The sequence below is a fragment of the Sphaeramia orbicularis genome, chromosome 16, assembly GCF_902148855.1.
Source record: "Sphaeramia orbicularis chromosome 16, fSphaOr1.1, whole genome shotgun sequence".
Classification (NCBI taxonomy): domain Eukaryota; kingdom Metazoa; phylum Chordata; class Actinopteri; order Kurtiformes; family Apogonidae; genus Sphaeramia; species Sphaeramia orbicularis.
The window spans coordinates 57,866,138-57,886,083 of record NC_043972.1 but is presented as its reverse complement, the minus strand read 5'-3'; positions in this window follow the sequence as shown (position 1 = coordinate 57,886,083).

The following is a 19,946-nucleotide window of genomic DNA, read 5'->3' as shown; positions in this document are numbered from 1 at the left end:
GTGAGCGCGTCCAGACCTGAGTCTGTGTGTGTGGGATCTAAGCCCCGGTCAGACTGTGACCGAGAGGGGGGGCGGGGGTGGGGGGTTGTAGAGGGAGGAGACTGAACAAGGCCACGCTGATCACATGACAAAGGAGAGATGGTGGAGAGGCGGCGGTGATGCAGTTCACAGTGTTAACTCTTTCACCACTGGCACTAATAACTCTTGGACCAAAGTGGCCAAACAGTTAACAAGTCAGAAAAAGAGACATGTGAAGTCACAGGGATTCTTATCTACAAATGTGAGTCAAAAATCTGGCAAAACACAAAATGTTTGACTTTTGAACGATTGATAAAGTAAAGCCGTACTTCTATCAATGAAAAAAAAACAAAAACAGTAACAAATAACATAAATTAGGAATATCTGACAGAATGTATGCATTGAACAGGAAATAACATGACATTATGACTCAACAATGGCTTTTCAAAATGCAAAACAAAACAAATGATTTTACAAACAGAAACTGTTGCTATAACTTCAATCTGAGATGAAGTCACTGCATAGATGGAGACTTACCCAATAAGAACTTCAATCTGCCTCAACGTGTCCATCTGGTGGACATTTACTGCACTGCAAAAGCCTTTTCCTGTTTTACAAAATAATATACAGACTTGGATCTTTCCTTTATCTTTGATTTTGGCGCATATTCAGACTTACTTGCATCTTTTCCATGATATGTTTTTAACATGGTTGTTTAACCCTTTCATGCATAACGTCCATTTGTGGACCCATAGCTGAAGCTCACTTTCCAAAGGCTTATAAAGGCAATATTCTCCAAACCACATGGGGTTGGTCTGTACAGAGCCTGAGAAATACAATGTTAAAAAGGATCATCTTCGGCCCCTTTTTGCACTAAATCAAACAGAAAAAAACTGGTGTTGTCATTATTTATAGGTTATAATCATATTATTTTTGAGTTCGATGCCCTAACTTGCACTTTGTAAATTCATCCCCCAGGCCGGATTGGAACCTGGTTTTGGCACCCGGGCCACATGTTTGACACCTGTGGTTTAGAACAGTGTTTCCCAACCAGTGTGCCGCGGCACATTAGTGTGCCGTAAAAAATCATCAGGTGTGCCGTGGAAGATGATCCAGTTTGACCTGACTGGTACTGGAAGAACAGCGGGATATAGATACATACGAGTGGACGCACTAACGATCCACTCAACCACAACAGTCTCCTGTTAGCCTTTGCAAAAATAAAAATAAAAGTGAAAGTGAACCAGCCCCGATGCGGTGCGTTCTGCAGATAAAGCCCCCCCTCACTAGTGACGCACGGATTAGCGAGTAACCCCCAAACCCCAGATATCAGGCTGGGGCAGGGGGGATAACCCTCCCATACTATTACACATCGGACTTCAATCCGGAGGTTCCTCTGAGGGGTCGCTGACGAACCGCTCTCAGCTTTCTTGTTCCAAACACTCCGTGACAATTGTGCCCCGATGTGCCCTGCCCCCCCCACCCCCGAAAAAAGAGAGAGACTCAGAGCTGTTGAGGAGTATTTGTGTGTGTCTTTCTTCAATTCCTGCAGTAATATGAGCTTTGTGTTCAACTGAACAGGTCCAGGTTTCACACCCAGTAAGTACATTGAGACTAGATTTGTATAATATTTCAGTAAATACACTTTTTGTAACATTTTTGTTTGGTGGTGTGCCTTGTGATTTTTCTAAAGTAAAATATGTGCCGTGGCTCAAAAAAGGTTGGGAAACACTGCACTAGACAACAATAATATGCTACCTTTTAAATCCACTAGATGGTGCTGTTTTGTTCCTAGTGAGGTCAGCAGACATGAATGTCAAGGTGTGGGAGAAAGTGGGTAAAACAAAGATGGAGTCATCAGGGACTGAGATCAGGAGTGTACATGAATTTAGTCGAGTTTTTGGCTTATTACCTCTGCCAAGTGGAACAGCGGAGGTTATGTTTTCATCAGGGTCTGTCTGTCTGTCTGTTAGCAGGATAACTCAAAAAGTTATGGATGGATTTTCAGGAAATGTTCATGCTGGCACAAGAAACGAATGATTAAATTATGGTGGTGGTGGTGGTGGGGATCGAACTGCCTTGGCGGAGGTCTACGCTCTCCGAGTGCTTTTCTAGTTTTGTTCATGTTATTTATTACTTTGTAGGTTTATTATTAATTCTTGTTGATTTTATTCATTAGTTTAGCTGTTATTGTTAATTTTGTTGCTTATTTTATTGTTTTACTTAATTTTATGTAAATGTTTAGCTTATTTTTTCCACATCATTATTTTGTAGGTTTTTATTCATTTTTGTTCATTTTATCCACTTTCATACAACCCTATTTCTGAGCGATAAAGAACAGGGGATTAAAGTTACTGATTTAGTTAAACAGTTTTCATCAGCATCGGGTCTGAAACTCAGTGTATCTAAATGTGAATTATTGCCCATACACAATTATGATGATACTATCATAGATAATATCCCTGAAAAAAACATAGTCAAGTATTTGGGCATTCACATTAAAAAAAATTTAATAGCAAGGCAACAACTTAACTTTTCTAGAAGAATTCAAAAAAACTACAGGTATCTTTAACCTTTGGCTTCAGACAGACTTTATGTTATATGGCAGGGACCTTTTGTCCAAAGCTGTAGGCATATCTCATGACCTCCGCCAAGGAGGGAATGTTTTTGCCAGGGTTTGTTTGTTTGTCTGTCTGTTTGTCTGTCCATTAGTGTGCAACATAACTCAAAAAGTTATGGACAGATTTTGATGAAATTTTCAGGGTTTGTTGGAAATGGGATAAGGAAGAAATGATTAAATTTTGGTGGTGATTGGTGATCGGGGGGGGGGGGGGGGGGGGGGGAGACCAGAAAATTTCATCAAAATCTGTCCATAACTTTTTGAGTTATGTTGCACACTAACGGACAGACAAACAGACAGACAAACAAACAAACAAACAAACCCTGGCAAAAACATAACCTCCTTTGCGTGGGGGGGCCCACGGGGGGGGGGGGGGGCGGCACTGATCAGCCTTGGTGGAAGTCTGCGCTCTCCGAGTGCTTCTAGTTTTGTCTATCTATCTCTTTCTCTCTTTGTGATTGTCGCCACTGCTAATGGAATTAACAAACTATTTCTGGATTTTGTCTGGAGAAAGAAAACACACAAACTTACAGATGAAGTTCTATTTATTAGCAGAGCGGAAGGTGGTCTTGAAGTGCTTCATTTGGTTGATATTATTAATACTTTTAACCCTTTCATGCAATTCTGAGAAACTCAGTCAAGATATTTTTGTGAGTGTTTTTATTCCTCTTTAGGCATGAAAAAAACAATGCAATCAAGTTTTTTTTTTTTTTTTAAAAGCAGTTACAAAACTGTCCACTCAGCTGGACCCCATGCATTTAATTTTTGAAGCAAAGAAACATGTATTTAATAATACTTAATAATATTAGAAAGTGATATGAAACTATGCAATAAAAACATTTTGAATGCTGCTAATCAGATGTTTTCCCACATTTTAACATATTCTAATGCTAGTTATTATTCACTTCATGGAGATAATATGCAAAAAAAAGACCCTGTTTTGTTTGTTGATTTACACTAAAACATGTCACTGCAGATCAGGTTCATCAAGAACAGCATAGATACAGAAAGTTTGAATTGGACTGTATGGGATGATGAATAAGTGTCCACTGTGTTGGCTGATAAAACCCATGAATATACAAGAGAACAGCTGTAGAATAGCTGTCCACTGTAGTGACCACTATGCATGAAAGGGTTAAAATCAATTGGTTAAAAAGATGTTTGACACATCAAAGTTCATTGTGGGTCTTCATCCCCAATCATATTTTCAAAAAAAATTGGTGGACTTGCTTCCGTTTTTAACTGTAACTACTCACCCGACAAACTTCCGATTTCACTGTCTAAATTCCATTAGCAGTCACCAAGTGTATGACTATTAGCAATAGGTCTCTGTTCTATCCCAAATGGTTTGAGAGAAGTATTGATAATATCTTGTCTGTTTTGGATGAACATGGTCTTGTCTTGTCCTGTCCTATGACAGTTTCATATCTCTTTATAATTTTCTTATACCTTTCAAAGAACACAACTCAGTGATAAAAACAGTCCCCTCCATTACTTAATTTAATGAGAAGTCACTTATCCTTCTGTCAGGAAATTAGACCAGAGGGCACGTCTGTGTTGCTTTTGAATTGTATCAATGTACAAGACAAGAAATATAACAATAAACATATAAGACAAATTTTTCAAGATAAAAAGAGGTTTTCACCACGAGGAAAAGTTTGTTGGCGCTCTTGTGTTGCATTCCAGGCAACCCATAACTCTAGTTTTTCCAACCTTCTAGCGGTGAAAATGCACTGGAATGTCAGTCAAACCTGTGACTTCCCACCCGTGAACTTGTACTAGATTGGTGTACTCCCAGTTCTGAGTTCTGACGTCACGTAGCAATGGTGTTTATGCAAATTATTTATTAAAACAAGATATTGCTCTGACATTATTTATCTGCAAATGTTCTGCATAATCAGCAGCTGCCGTAGCGTTATCTAGTTTTCAGTCCATGGAGTGCAAGAATAAATTAATACCAAATACGTATCCAAATAACCAACTATTATTCAAAAATGAGCAACGAGGATCATTCCCAACGTTGGCTACCAGGAACACACAAACTCATTATTCTTACTGTCAAAATTACTCAAGTTCACGGACATTGTGGACTATCAAATAGCTCAAATAATGTACAAAGCTAAAAATAATCTTTTACCAACAAATATACAGAAATTATTCCGTATTCATGAGGAAGGTTATGATTTTAGGGGGGAAATTAACTTTAAAATTCACTTAATATGCATGACTAGTGTAGCAATAGGAAGCCAAATTATTTAAGAAAGGAGCTTTGGTTTATAGATTAATTTAATTACAGATTCATAGTTGAAGATGCCCGCATCTAACTATTAAATCTTAAACTTAAATCAACCCATCCATCCATTATCTTCCGCTTTATCCGGGGCCGGGTCGCAGGGGTAACAGTCTAAGCAGGGATGCCCAGACTTCCCTCTCCCCAGACTCCTCTTCCAGCTCTTCCGGGGGGACCCCGAGGCGTTCCCAGGCCAGCCCAGAGACATAGTCTCTCCAGCGTGTCCTGGGTCTTCCCCAAGGTCTCCTCCCGGTGGGACATGCCCGGAATACCTCCCCAGGGAGGCGTCCAGGAGGCATTCGAAACAGATGCCCGAGCCACCTCAGCTGGCCCCTCTTGACGCAGAGGAGCAGCGGCTCTACTCCAAGCTCCTCCCTGGTGACTGAGCTCCTCACCCTATCCCTAAGGGTGCACCCAGCCACCCTGCGGAGGAAACTCATTTCGACCGCTTGTATCCGGGATCTTGTCCTTTCGGTCATGACCCAAAGCTCATGACCATAGGTGAGGGTAGGAACGTAGATTGACCGGTAAATTGAGAGCTTCGCCTCTTGGCTCAGCTCCTTCTTCACCACAACTGATCGGTACAGCGACTGCATCACTGCAGACGCTGCACCGATCCATCTGTCAATCTCACGCTCCATCCTTCCTTCACTCATGAACAAGACCCCGAGATACTTAAACTCCTCCACTTGGGGAAAAGACTCCCCACCTACCCAGAGAGGGCAGACCACCTTTTTCCGGTCGAGAACCGTGGCCTCGGATTTGGAGGTGCTGATCCTCATCCCGCTCGCTTCACACTCGGCTGCAAACCGGCCCAGTGCACGCTGAAGGTCCAGGTTCGATGAGGCCAACAGGACAACATCATCTGCGAAAAGCAGAGATGAAATCCTGTGGTCCCCAAACCGGACCCCCTCCGGCCCCTGGCTGCGCCTAGAAATTCTGTCAATAAAAATTATGAACAGAACCGGTGACAAAGGGCAGCCCTGCCGGAGACCAACGTGCACCTGGAACAGGTCTGACTTACTGCGGGCAATGCGAACCAGGCTCCTGCTTCAGTCAAAGAAGGACCAGACTGCCCTTAGCAAAGGGCCCCGGACCCCATACTCCCGAAGCACCCCCCACAGGATACCACGAGGGACACGGTCGAACGCCTTCTCCAGATCCACAAAACACATGTGGACTGGTTGGGCGAACTCCCATGAACCCTCGAGCACCTGATGGAGAGTATAGAGCTGGTCCAGTGTTCCGCGACCGGGACGAAAACCGCATTGTTCCTCCTGGATCCGAGGTTCGACTATCGGTCGGATCCTCCTCTTCAGTACCCTGGAATAGACTTTCCCCGGGAGGCTGAGGAGTGTGATCCCCCTATAGTTGGAGCACATCCTCCAGTCCCCCTTCTTAAAAAGGGGGACCACCACCCCGGTCTGCCAATCCAGAGGTACTGTCCCCGACTGCCATGCGATGTTACAGAGACGTGTCAGCCAAGACAGTCCCTGCACATCCAGAGACTTAAGGTACTCAGGGCGAATCTCATCCACCCCCGGTGCCCTGCCACCGAGGAGCTGTTCAACCACCTCGGTGACTTCAGCTTGGGTGATGGACGAGTCCATCACCCAAGACGTGACAGTGGGATTGAGGAGATCCTCGAAGTATTCCTTCCACCGTCCGACAACATCCCCAGTCGAGGTCAGCAGCTCCCCACTTCCACTGTAAACAGCGTTGGTGGTGCACTGCTTTCCTTTCCTGAGGCGCCGGATGGTTTGCCAGAATTTCCTCAAGGCCGACCGATAGTCCTCCTCCATGTCCTCCCCAAACTCCATCCAGACCCGAGTTTTTGCCTCCACAACCGCTCGGGCTGCGGCGCACTTGGCCTTCCGGTACCCATCAGCTGCCTCGGGAGTCCCACGGGCCAACAAGGCCTGATAAGACTCCTTCAGCTTGACGGCACCCCTTACTTCCGGAGTCCACCACCGGGTTCGGGGATTGCCGCCACAACAGGCACCAGAGACCTTGCGACCCCCGCTTCGACAATGGAGGTGGAGAACATGGTCCACTCGGACTCAATGTCCCCAGCCTCCCCCAGGATCTGGGAGAAGATCTCCTGGAGGTGGGAGTGGAAGACCGCACTGACATCGGGCTCAGCCAGACATTCCCAACAGACCCTCACAACACGTTTGGGCCTGCCAAGTCGGTCCGGTTTCCTCCTTCGCCAGCGGATCCAACTCACCACCAGTTGGTGATCGGTTGACAGCTCTGCCCCTTTCTTCACCCGAGTGTCCAAAACACGTGGTCGGAGGTCTGATGATACGACAATGAAGTCGATCATCGACCTCCGGCCTAGGGTGTCCTGGTGCCAAGTGCACTTATGGACATCCCTGTGTTCGAACATGGTGTTTGTTATGGACAAACTGTGACTAGCACAGAAGTTCAATAACAGAACACCACTCGGGTTCAGATCAGGGAGGCCGTTCCTCCCCATCACCCCCCTCCAGGTCTCACTGTCGTTGCCCGCGTGGGCATTGAAGTCGCCCAGGAGAACAATGGAGTCCCCAGTCGGAGCACCATCCAGCAGCCCTCCCAGGGACTCCAAGAAGGCCGGGTACTCTGCACTGCTGTTCGGCCTGTAGGCCGAGACAACAGTGAGGCACCTGTCCCCGACCCGAAGGCGCAGGGACGCGACCCTCTCGTTCACCGGGGTGAACTCCAACACATGACGGCTGAGCTGAGGGGCTTTGAGCAAGCCCACACCAGCCGGCCGCCTCTCACCGTGGGCAACGCCAGAGAAGTGGAGAGTCCAGCCTCTTTCAAGGGGTTGGGTTCCAGAGCCCAAGCTGTATGTGGAGGTGAGCCCGACTATATCTAGACGGTATCTCTCAACCTCCCTCACAAGCTCCGGCTCCTTCCCTCCCAGCGAACTGACATTCCATGTCCCAAGAGCTAGACTCTGCGTCCAGGGATCGGGTTGTCGGGCTCCCTGCCGTTGACTGCCACCCAATCCACAATGCACCCGGCCCCTACGATTCCCTTGGTGGGTGGTGAGTCCACCGGAGGGCGGGCCCACGTCGCTCCTTCGGGCTGGGCCCGGCCGGACCCTGTATTTTTTATGATTATTATTCATATTTTTTATGAAAAAATTTCTGTTTTTTCCAATAGATTCTCAGTCATGTGACCCAGAGACTCCAAATCAGTCTCAAATTATTATAATAAAAAGGAACTTTATGAAACACCACTTAATATTTCTCTCCAGTCTATATTAATATTTTTAGGACATTTTTACATAAAAGATATGAATAATATTCATAAAATATATTATGTTTATGCATTTGGCAGACGCTTTTTTCCAAAGCGACTTACAGGGGAAAACCAATTAAATCACTCAATCAATCAAATTTTATTTATATAGCGCCAGATCACAAAAAAAGTTATCTCATGACACTTTATATATAGAGTTGGTCAAAACCAGACTCTAAGCATATTTACAGAAACCCAACAGAATATTAATATTCACTGGAAAGAAATATTAAGTGGTGTTTCCTAAAGGTCCTCTTTATTCTAATAATTTGAGACTGGTTTGGAGTCTCTGGGTCACATGACTGAGAAGCTATTGAAGAAAAACATTTAGAGCAGTAATTTATTGATAGTCCCTAAGGCGATGGCTTTTGAATGTCCGTCGAATATCCAACCCACTGCTAACTTCTCCTCGGTCGAGGCTTTCTGTCTGCATTGAGAAACCTGAAACAGAGGCCTGATGAAACAGTCAAAGATTTCATATGCAGGGCAGAGGTCACTTTTAACAGACAGTCCGGACTTTTTACAGGCTTGGTGCTGCACCACACATGTTGCTCTTTCCAAACCATGCCATGCAGATTGGAAAGACGTGGGCCCGTTTGTGAAAAAGGCCTTCCAGGTGTCAGATTTGTGTCCCACCTCTGACCCTGCCATCATGTTCTCTCCCCGACTGGGGGTATACAGACAGAGCATGAGATCAGTGTTTGACTGTCAGAAAACTGTACAGTTGTTAAATGATGAAGTGCTCACCTGTATGTCTACATCTCCCACAGGCCTCTCACCCGTCTCCGTGCCACCTGAACTGGCTGATATCCCACCTGATGTCTGGGCTACTGGTCCACATGATGTGGGTCTCGTCCAGAACTGCCTACCGGTCATCATCACCCCGCGATCTGATTACAGACCATGTCAGAAACAGTATCCGCTGAAGCAGGAAGCGATCGATGGCATAACTCCCGTGTTTGAAGCTTATTTGAATGTGGGAATTATAGTCCCCTGTCCAGATCCACCGGTCAGGACCCCTATTTTTCCTGTGAAAAAAGCCCCTCCTGACCCAGACACATGGCGGTTTATTCAAGACCTACAGGTGGTGAACAAAGCTGTGGTTCCACGCGTACCCATGGTCCCAAATCCACACACGATTTTATCTCAAATCCCGCCTACTGCGTCTCACTTCTCTGTCATTGACCTCTCGAATGCGTTCACATCTACTCCCATGCATGCAGATAGCCAGTACTGGTTCGCGTTTCAGTTCAAAAACAAAATGTACACATGGACACACATGCCACAGGGGTATTGCGATACCCCAAACATTTACAATTCTATTTTGGCCGACTCGCTGTCCCTCCTTGACCTCCCACCAGGTGTTGCTCCTTCACAGTATGTTGATGACCTTCTCCTTTGTTGTCCTTCTTCACAGGCTTGTGTCTTTAGTTTCACCTGGGGCAGCTGATGGACGACCTTGTCTGCCCAAACATTTCTTCCCTTGGTTTGCAAAGCTGACACATGGCGTAGATTATTTGTCTAAGGGAGGAATGTTAGATGCTATTGCACAACACTGGTTTACAAAGGGGTTTACAGTGGTTGCAGAGAAATTTTGCAAGAAATGTCTTATCTGTGCCGCCCATAACACGGCAAAGTCTTTCCCTTGTCGCTCAGCAGGTCATGACCAACCAAACCTCCCAGTTGACCATCTTATGATGGACTTCATGGAACTGTCTCCAGCCGCTTCACCCGTTACAGCCGGGGGATTGGATCCGGGACTTCAGACGAAAGCACTGGAAACAGCGCAGGTGGCGAGGGCCTTTCCAGGTGCTCCTGACGACGCACACAGCGGTCAAGGTTGCTGAACGTGCTACGTGGATTCATGCGTCCCACTGTAAGCGGTTTCTGGGAGAACTGCCGACTGCTGCTGAGGACGGGCCGGATCATCGATCGACAACGTAGACTGGACATCGGAGCTGGACACCCTGCATCACGCACCCACACTCACAAGACTCACTGGTTGAAACCTAGCGGTGGTAACGACCCCAGTGACGTCTCATATACACTTATCCTTTGCCTGGTCGCTGGCGAGTGACTGAAGACCCCCTGCCCCACACATACACTGATTCGACGACGATGGAGGTGCTCAAAAGGTCAGCTGCCATCTGCATCACCTTCATGTGCCTGTACATGTGGTACGTGGGCACGTTCTGTCAGGTATCTGATCCTTCACCAACGCATCACACTCCTGTTGCGCCCTGGTCTGTCGGAGGACAGCAAGGGACAGAAGAACCTCGGAGACGTCACGGACGTGACCTCCACATCATTGATCACCACGAGTATAGTGATAACACGTGGTGGCGAGTGACACGTGACCTGACACGACGTGTCACTAATCTGTGTGCTATGTGTGCAGTTTGATGCCACACAGCTCACACGAAGATACTCTGTTTGCTCCTTATCCTCTCCCGATCAATCACACACTGTTGACAATGATAAAGTGGACAGTGGGAGATTGGCCGTCTGTCACATGGACGTACCCCTGGCTGGGGTGGAGACCCAACATGACCTTCAGAAACCCAAGAAATTTCTCTAGAGACACTAATACTACTATGGTACAGAAAAATGTTGTTTTTCGGCTCAGAAATCTCTCTAATCCTTTTTTCATTCCACAGTTGTGCTTCCATTCCCCAGTCACAGAACACACACGTTATAATCTGGGACACACATCTGGGTGTAATATTCAAATTGTGAAAACAGGACTGATAAATGTACTTTTCCAACAACAGGGACACTCTCCCCTTCTCCATTTATAGTCCTGTACAACCTCACTGCATTACTAGGTCCACCATCCCCACTGACACATTATGATGCTAAAACTAATGTTACTACCACATATAATGCCACCGTAGCTCTAACCCCTTCTGATTGTGTAAAACGGGGTCAGATTTCAGGTGGCCATAAATTTGCAATCAGTATTATTCCCATGTACGGCCCTGCTCGTTTAGCCTGGTACATAGAAGAACTTTCTGTGGAATTAGAGAATCTCGCTGCGTCTGTTGAACGAGGGTTTGATGCTCTTACAAGTGAGATGAAAGCTCTCCGCACGGTCGCATTACAGAATAGGGCAGCCTTAGATCTCCTGTTGGCCGAAAAGGGAGGTGTCTGTCATCTTATCGGTGACCAGTGTTGTACCTATGTACCTGATGTTACTGCTAACATGTCAGACGTCCACAATCAGCTAGATGACCTTAGACGAGTCCTACATGAGGAGAACACTGAATACAGTACAACAGGCTGGGATTTTTGGGGCTGGCTGCTGTCTGGGGGGGTGGAAGGCTGTTGGTGAAAATTGCTGCTGTGATTCTTGGTGTGTTTGTGTTACTCCTTGTATTATCCTGTTGCATTATTCCTATACTACGTTCTATGATTAACAATGTGATTGGTACTTTTAGTATGGTACAGCATGATGTGTTTGATGATTATGATTTTGATGACTTAGATGGTCTTGATGATGATGATTTGATGTTGTACGAAGATAGCGATGTGTAATCCTTATGGTTTAATGTTTTATTAATACTCTTATGTAAATTTTATGTTTTTGCATGATTGATTCGTTTGAATAATCAAAAGGGAGGAAATGTGGTGGAAAACTTACTTCTACACTGTTGTCATGGCCTGGTACATCTTCTTTATCGCTGAGTCATGAGACATGCTGAATACAATCAACATTAACACGTTACTGTAACACTATTAACATGACACACAGTGATTTTGTTATTCAGTGTTTGTCCTTAGGTTTACCTAAACCTAATGAGACACAGCTGTGGAAGTACAAGGTTGGCTAAGTGTAAACACTCAGTTTCCTGGGTTCCTTAAATTACCACGACAGGGAAGATGGCTGTAATGAAGAACAGATGACAAAGGCTTAGCTTTGTCCATTTAGATTAAGTTAGGTCCATTCCTTAGGACCATCTGTCTTCATAAATGTCACTTGCAGAGGATGTCCCTGCACTGACCTGATACGAACCAATCAGCATGGCTGTTCAGGAATTTGGTTTGACACAGAGAGAGAGATGATTTAATTAATGGCTCTAGTCTGTTCTCTGTTCACTGACTGCACCGTCATGACGCTACACTAGGAAGGGTTTTTGTGTTTCAGTCAGTGGGGTGAGACTGTGGAACAGATTTAATATAGAGTTAAGCAACGTCCAAGGATGAAAGAATTTAAAAGGACGTAGAAAGACACAATGTTTCAGAGGTACAGGGATGAGGGAGGGGTTGGGGATCACTGGGTGTTATAAAGATGTACAAGTATGTAGTATACAGTATATAAGTATAGGTGTGTGTATATATGTGTGTGTGTGTGTGTGTGTGTGTGTGTGTGTTTGTGTGTGTGTGTGTGTGTATATATATGTAAGTGTATATGTATACGTGTGTGTATAGATCTGTGTATGAATATGTATTTACATATATGTGTTATTGTATTATGTGTTTATGTAAATCATATTATATTTGTTCATAATAATATAAAGCCAGAAACCAAATTATTTAATAGTAAGTATCGTCATATTATAGTATATAGTATAGATATGCTTAGACTAGGAAGGTTATTATTGTTATTAATTCTATAAGGAGAAGGGGTGGGAGTTTATAAGTTGTACTTCCTCTCACTCCTTTTCGAATATGTATTATATGTCTTATGATTAAGTGTTTTGTTTATTTATTTTCTTCTGTTTTGACATTCATATTCGAAATAAAACCATCAATCGATCGATCGATCAATCAATCAATCAATCAATCAATCAAATATACAAATAACATAAATAAATTACTGTTTCCCTCAGATAAACAAAAAACAAACCCCTTTGGCGATAGAAATGATTGTAAATGAGCATAACGTACGGTCCACCATGCTGTTTGTCTACATCTAACTCCCACAATTCCTTGCGCTCAGGCAGTTTGACATGACTTTCCTGGAATGTTGCAAAGTTGTGAGTCGATGGTTTGAATTCTTGACTTACAGGCTTAAAAATGGCCTGGAACGCAGCATCATTTCAAGGACAAAAACTGGGAAAAATCATGGCTTTTACCTCACAAATACTGGATCCATAACAAAGTAAAAGAAACTCATTTCAGAATTCTTCACAAGATATATCTTGTCAACTCTTTCATTTCAAAATTCAAAGATGTGGATAACTCCTGTGGTTTTTATGAACATGCTGATGAAACTTTAAACCATTTGTTTTTTAAATGTAACATCACAAAGCAGTTTTGGTCTAACTTGTGTTCTTATATCTTCACCCATGTTAACATGTCATACTGTTTCATGTTATTATGAAAATAAGAACAAATGTCTGCAGTATTAGGTCATTTTTTCATTTTATTGGGAAAACATTTGATTCAAGCAAAAATTTTCATTCTCCAAACCAACTTTCCTCATTTTTTTAATTGAATTTAACTCACTTTATAAATAATTAGCCCTTGTTAATAATAAAAAAAATAGGACATTTATTGATAGCTTTGATAAGATATTTAATGTATCATCTGACATTTAAGGAAATTTTAGATGAGAAATTATTTATGCATTTATTTATTTACTTATTTATATTTATTTATTTATTTATTTTTGTATAGAAATTATTGAAAATATATCCTGTATATATACTGACTTTATGATTATATTCTAATTTCGTATTTGTATTCTCATGTATTGTATGTATTGTGTTATATGTTAAGTGTTTGACAATGTTTGTAAATTGATATTTAACCCTTTCATGCATGAAAGGACCTTATGAGGACCTTAGTCAAGATTTTTTTTTTTCCTGAGTGTTTTTATTCCTCTTTAGGCACAAGAAAAACAACGCGATAGAATTTTTTTATGAACCTATTTTTCATGGAGTTAGAAAATGTCCACTCCGCTGGACGCCATGCGTTTAATTTTTGAAGCAAAAAAAACATGTATTTAAGACACATCATCAGAAAGTGGTAAACTGTGTGAAAACTATGAAATAAAAACATTTTTCATGCAGCTAATCTGATGTTTTCTCGCATTTTAACATACTCTAATACTAGTTATTACTCACTTCATGGAGATAATATAAAAAAAAAAGCAAAAAAAAAAAGCCATGAATATCCAAGAAAACAGCGGTAAGTTCAGGAAGTAGAGGGGCTGTGCATAGAGTCCATTGGTTCGAGGAAGGGTTCATTTTTCAAGGCTTCGTGTGCACACGAAACCACCTACTGTCCATGTGTAGAATCACAGACAGCTGGATCTGAACCACAGAATGTGTGATGCATTGAATTTTTGGGTCTGTTATGGCTCTGTGGAATGACTATGAATAACAAAAAATGTATGACCACATAATTTCTCGACATAAATTATCACATATGTGTATAATAAAATATTTTGAATGTATTCTGTGTGTGTAAATTTCCCCCAATTGGTAGTATCATATGGTGGAGGTTGTATAACAGAGCTGTCAAACTCATTTTAGTTCAGTTCCATATTTAGCCCGATTTGATCTCAAGCGGGCCAGATGAGTAAAATAATGACTTAATAACCTATAAATAATGACAAATCCAAGTTTTTCTTTTTGTTTTAGTACAAAAAAAAAATATATATACATATATATATATATATATATATATATATATATATATATATATATATATATATATATATGTACATATATATAAAATTATGAAAATATTTACATTTTTACAAAAATGATGTGAATAACCTGAAAAAACAGAAATTTCATAGAAAAACTAGTGCAATTTTAACAATATTATGTCTGGACTTATTATTTATACATGTACATTACACACAATGTTCCATAAACATTTGGTAACAGGCAGAATATTGTTAAAATCTTGGAGTTTGGAACTAAAATTTAAACAATTTCTACAATATTCCATCTGTTAACATTAACACAACTACAGATCACAGTGGATCCATAAATGCACAAAACATTTAGTAACAGGCAGAATATTGTTCAAATTGCACATTTCGGGTTGTTCATCTTTGTTTTTAGCTTACCGGCCAACAGGCCGTAAACTGTTGTCGTCATGCAGCGTCAGTCGTCATCGTCTGTCGTCCGTTACAAAAATTTCAATTGTCGTCTTCTCTGAAACTACAATTCTGATTGACTTCAAACTTGGTATACAGCTTCTTTATGATGATGTCAACAAAAGTTAGTGAAATGATTTGGATCCGGATCTGATTCTGGATTTGGTGCGACTTTGAAAAATGTTCCCATTATAACAGATAGGAAGTGGATTGATCCAATAAATCAGTATCAATGATATCAAGTTGGAATTTGAATTTTTTACACATCTGATTGGAATATGACCAAAACATGGGCTATTTCTGGAACAGAATAAATACACAGAACTGGGTGAGAATAAATGGCATCTGGATACATTTCCCAAAGCTTTGAATTTGGCCGGTAAGCTACAGGGCCATTGGTCCTATTTTTATTTATGTATTTATTTGCATTTTATTGTGAAAGAATAATTTTGTAAATGTAAATATTTTCAGAGTGTAATGTTATTTTTTTTACTTAATTTTTTTTCCACATAATTTTTCACAAAGAAAATTTGTAGTCGTCATTATTTATGGGTTATTGTGTTGTCATTTTGACTGGAGATCACATTGGTCTGTATGTGGAACCTGAACCAAAAGGATCTGGACAACTTTGACTGTTCAGGTTCATTTTTGCACTTTCATCCCAAGGGCCGGAATGGAACCTTTGGCAGGCCAGATTTGGCCGCATGTTTGACACCCAAGTTGTATAATGGGTTTTTTTTGCCACTTTAGGAAAATGTCATGGACTTAAACAGGCAGAAGACAATGAAAGTACTTGTGGAACTAGGAAGAGGACACTGAACATGTTTGTGTAACTTGGACAATGATGTACAGGACAGGGGAGATTTGATTTATTTTTATCCAGAAATATCAGTTTCTCAACAGATTTTGGTTTGAAGTGATTTCTTTTTTTTTTTTTTTTTTGACACAACCTCTCCGGCCTTTGAAAACACCCTTTCACACGGTACAGAAGATGCACAAATACACAAGAACAAGATTATATAAATTTGGATACAGTAATTTTTGTCTCTCCCAGTACTCCAGATAAACAAACCTTATATGTCTGAAATAATGTTAGATTTAGTTGACCTTATTAGGAGTTATCAAATCCAAATGTTCCTACACAGGGGAAATCCTCTTCTTCCAATTCAATCTCAAGTGGGCCAAACCATTAAAATAACAGCATAAAAACCTGTAAATAATGACAACCCCAAGTTTTTCTCTTCATTGTAGTGCAATAAAATCATTAAATTATGAAAATCTTGAGATTTACAAACTATCTTTTCACAAAAAAGATGTGAATAACCGAAAAAAAAAAATAGTAATTTCTTAGGAAAAATAAGCTAAATTTTAACAGTATTATGCCTCAACTTATCGCTTGTACATGTGCATTACACACAATGTTACACAAACATAATACTGTTGAAATGTTGAAGTTTGGAAAGTGTAACTAAAATAAGAATGTCTACAATATTACGTGTCAACTTATTAACACAACTTACAAATGGGATCTACAAATCCAAAATCATTTAACATTTAGTAACAGACAGAATATTGTTAAAATTGTACTTAATTTTCAGGTTGTTCATGTTTTATTGTAAGGGTTTTTAGACTATTATTTTACTTTAGATCACATGAGTCTAAAATGAGTTGAACACCCTTGACTGTTAATATCTTTAGTGTAATTTTTTGCACTCCATAAAATCATGCTGCAGGCCGGATTGGAACCTTTGGAGGGCCAGTTTTGGTCCACGGGTCGCATGTTTGACACATGTGCTCTAAACCCTTTAAACTATCTCCAAACTATATAAACGCTATCCAAACTCTGGTATCAAAATTGTATATATACACACACACACACACATATATATATATATATATATATATATATATATATATATATATATATATATATATATATATATATATATATATATATGTATGTATATATATGTGTATATATATGTATATGTATATATATATATATATATATGTATGTATGTATGTGTATATATGTATGTGTATATATATATATATATATATATATATATATATATATATATATATATATATATATATATATATATCTCACAACAGAACTCACAACAGAGTTTTATATATATATATATATATATATATATATATATATATATATATATATATATATATATATATATAAACTCTGTTGTGAGTCACATATCTCTCAGTCACAAACCCACATGTTGAACAGAGCTGAGGGGTTTATTCTGCTGTCAAACCTGAACCACATAGAACCACCTCTGAACCACTGCGTGAAGCAGTCACGTGGTACAGCCGGGCAGCGAGGCTTCGGACGTCATCATTTGCGGCTCCTCCCCTAAATGAAGCAAACCTCGACACGCGCTTCGCGGAAACGCCCCCTCCATTACTGGACACACGCTTCGAAGCCTCAGCACATCTGAAACATCACTAGTGACCAGTGTGCATGAAAGGGTTAAAGAAAGTAAAAAAAAAAAAAAAAAAAAAAAAAAAAAGACCTCACTCTGCGCAGGCGCACTGACTCCCCGACAACAGCAGCAAACTGGAGAGAAGCTCCAAGCAGCGAAAAGTGAGTGTATTTGCAGAACAGAGGTGTCCATGTTTGAACCTGCAGATCCAGGTAAGTTTAAGAGTGACACCTGAACACATACACAGAGTTTACGGTGGAACTGGGGCTTCGGTTAAAGTACGAATTAGAATAGTTATAACGGGAAGGGGGCGCACGGTTCGGTCGTGTGTGTGTGTGTGTGTGTGTGTGTGTGTGTGTGTGTGTGTGTGTGTGTGTGTGTGTGTGTGTGTGTGTGTGTGTGTGTGTGGGCGGGGGGGGGTTCGTCGGCCGGTTTCTGACCTACTGGGGTGGGGGTGGGGGTGGGGTGAAAATGAAACTTAACAGTGTTATGAACTCCTCTCCGTCTCGTGCTGTTGTGAAGCTCACCCTTTCTCTCCCTCCTCTTTCATTTGAGGTGGGAGGACATTTGTCCTGTTCTGTTCTATATTATACAAATGTAGAATTAGTCTAATGCCACGGGAGACTTTTATTTTTTTTTGTATGGCTCTGGCTCCAGTTAGTCCCATTTAGACCAAACAGTTCACATATGTGTTCAGGAGCAGCTCCAGAAGCTAAGGTGGCTAAAGCTAAGACCTGTAGATAAATCCATAGATCTGTGCTGTGTACTGAGGTGAAGTTAGTTCACCTTAGGGACTAGCAATAAATGACTGCTCTAAACGTTTTTCTTCAATAGCTTCTCAGTCATGTGACCCAGAGACTCCAAGCCAGTCTCAAATTATTAGAATAAAGAGGACCTTTAGGAAACACCACTTAATATTTCTCTTCAGTCTATATTCATATTTTTTTTTAATATTATTCATACTTTTATGAAAAATAGCAATTTTTTCAATAGTTTCTCAGTCATGTGACCCAGTGACTCCAAACCAGTTAATATTTTTTTATGAATATTATTCATAAAAAAAGTTAATATAGACTGGAGAGAAATATTAAGTGGTGTTTCCTAAAGGTCCTGTTTATTATAATAATTTGAGACTGGTTTGGAGTCTCTGGGTCACATGACTGAGAAACTATTGAAGAAAAACATTTAGCGCAGTCATTTATTGATAGTCCCTAAGGCGATGGCTTTTGAATGTCCATCAAATATCCAACCTGCTGCTAACTTTACCTCAGTGTGCTGTGTCACATTAGATTGGGCTGCTGTATTAAAGTATTACATTAACCCTTTCATGCATGAATTATTAGAACCTTAATGGGTCAAAGCACAGTAATGTCCCATCAGAGAGCAAATTTTAATTGATCGCCATTCCAACATTTATTTCAATATAAAGTAGCTCCTTTCTTTGGATAATCCCTTGTGGTCTAAGTAAAGTAAAAATTAATTTAAAAGTTAAAATGTGGGTCAAATTGTCTCTAAAATGTCCCGTCAGAGAGATTTTGAATGCTGCTTTTTGACCCTAATCAAGATATTTTTCCAGAGTGTTTTTATTCCTCTTAAGGCATGAAAAAAACAATGTGATTGAAATTTTTCTATTAACCTATTTCTCATGGAGTTGCAAAAATATCCACTCAGCTGGAAATCATGCATTTAATTTTTGATGCAAAGAAACATGTATTTACTGATACACTGTGTGAAAAGTATGAACATTTTTTTTAATGCTGCTAATCTGGTGTTTTGTCACATTTTAACATACTGCGATTTTAGTTATCACTCACTTTATGGTGATAATATAAAAAAAAAAACTTTTTGTTGGAGAAAAATGGTTAATTACAGTCTATTAACAATAAAAATTAATTGATTTACACTCAAGCATGTTACTGCAGATCAGATTTATCAAGAACAGCAAAGTTACAGTAATCATATGAATGTCTGTGTATGGGATGATCCACTGTGTCGGCTGAGGTGGAACTAAAACAATAAAATCCATGAATATACAAGAGAACAGCTGGAGAATAACTGTCCACTGGAGTGACCACTATGCATGAAAGGGTTAATGACACATTTAAGGTCTTTTTAAATGATGTATTTATTAATTTAATTTTGGCAGCCTTGGTCTTCCAAATACATGACCTGACACAATAATCAATAATAATCCAGATCCAGCAGGGAGGGGGTCTGGATCTGGATCTG